This window comes from Gekko japonicus, unplaced genomic scaffold (genome assembly GCF_001447785.1).
Source record: "Gekko japonicus isolate JY-2015 unplaced genomic scaffold, Gekko_japonicus_V1.1 scaffold133, whole genome shotgun sequence".
Classification (NCBI taxonomy): Eukaryota; Metazoa; Chordata; class Lepidosauria; order Squamata; family Gekkonidae; genus Gekko; species Gekko japonicus.
In genome coordinates, this window is record NW_015171506.1 from 58,859 (window position 1) to 60,690 (window position 1,832).

Below are 1,832 nucleotides of genomic sequence, written 5' to 3' on the forward strand. Positions count from 1 at the left end.
TAGCCCAGAAATTATACAAAATCAGGGTTGCCAGGTCCCCTAATCGCTCCGATGGGGGGATTTGGGGGGTGTTCCAAGGGTAGGTGGGGATGCCCCACTCCAAGTCCCACCCTGCCCCTCTCCCTCCCTCCTGCTAGATTTATAGGACCCTCCAACTGGTCAGCAGGCCACGTAGTCCCCACCAATCAGCTTGAAGCCCCTTAAATTGGGCAGGAGGGGAGGGAGAGGGGTGGCCAGGTGGGTGGTCACTCTTGGGGGAAGGGCTTGGGGGTGAGACTTCCCCACCGACCAGCTGGCCAGGGAACCTCTGCCTGGATCTGGGGGCTGGCAACCCTATACCAAATACTTCATGTGATATGCAGAGTTCATACTTGTCTTGGCATAGGGTAGATAACAAAGAGTGTATAGTCTTGTATATTATTGTTTAGGTGTTTTATTTTGCAGTTTTGTGTGGTAATTCATCCATTGTAAACAGTGTTGAGTTTGTGAGAGAGGAATCCAAATTTTATTGAGAAAACAGGAAAGAATTGTCAGTTCAAAACAAAGAGATTGGGAACCTGGAGGGTATTTAATTTTCTAAATATAATGCAGCACACATTCAACCATGTTCTAATCAGCTGCTATTTATCTTTGTTTCGCTCAAATTATTATGTGGCTGGCTGGATTAGGGCGGCCAAATGCCCCCGGGGGGCGGAATTCCCCCCGGTTTCGAGCCCCGATTCCCGCTCCCGCGATTCCCGCTCCCGCGGAACCCCACCCCCGCATCCGCGTCACCCAGAAGTGATGTTGGACGCTGGGGGCGGAGCCACGCCATTTGAGGGGAAAACAAAGAGTTTTCCCCTCAAATGGCGTGGCTCCGCCCCCAGCGTGTGACGTCACTTCCGGGTGATGCGGACGCGGCGCACGCGCACGAAGAGGACGCCGGCCGGGAGCCCCCCGCTCCCGGCCAATTTCAATTTGGCAATCCTAGGCTGTATCTTTCTATCATATTTTTGAGAAGAAATATATTTCTTATTCAGAAAGCCTTGAAATGTTTAGGGGGAAAATGATGTTAGGAAAAGCACTGATGAATGGTGTAGATTAATGGGCTTTTCAGTCAGTCAAGTACAAATATGTCCAGAACTCTTTTCAGACAATCGGGCTAATGTGGATGATAACAGATGGTCTAGCCTACAATAAACCAAGACGTGGCCTGCACCAGTACTGGATTCCACTGTCCCATTAGGGTTTCCAACCTCCAGATGGCCTGAAGATCTCAGGGGATTACAGATGATCTCCAGATCACAGAGATGAATTCTCCTGGAGAATATGGGTAGTGTGTCTGTGGCCTTGTACCCCACTGAGGTCCCTCCTTTCTCAAAACCCAGCTTTCCCTAAGATCCACCCTTAAATCTCCAGGAATTTCCCAACTCATGGTTGGGAAATACCTGAAGATTTGGAGGGGGGGTGGAGCCTGGGGAGGGGGAGGTTCGGGGAGGGACCTCAGCAGAGTGTAACACAACAGAGTCCACCCAACAAATCAGCCATTTTCTCCAGGGGAACTGATCTCTGAAGATAGTTGTAATTCCAGGAGATCTCTAGGCTCCACCCAGAGGTTGGCAAGCCAAGTTATAAACCTCAACAGAACTCAGGGGAGTGCAGGCCACAAAGCAAGTTATTTGTTTTTTCTTTACCTCTTCTGAATTTTATTTGGATCTTGGAGATAGTTGCTTTGATTAATTTTTTATAGCTAAGCATAACACTAGTGTCCATCATTATTGTGCTGTTCTACTAGTGAAGCACGGGAGATAAGAGTTTTGCCCAGAGATTAAGACCACACCAGATTCTTTAAC

The 1,832-nt window shown here is 48.9% G+C and overlaps 1 protein-coding gene across 1 annotated transcript in view; it reads left to right on the forward strand.

Annotated features, from left to right (window-relative positions):
• GOLM1 (golgi membrane protein 1) overlaps positions 1–1,832 on the forward strand; it is a 56,052-nt gene that overhangs the window by 23,236 nt on the left and 30,984 nt on the right. The gene's annotated exons all lie outside the window — the stretch shown is intronic.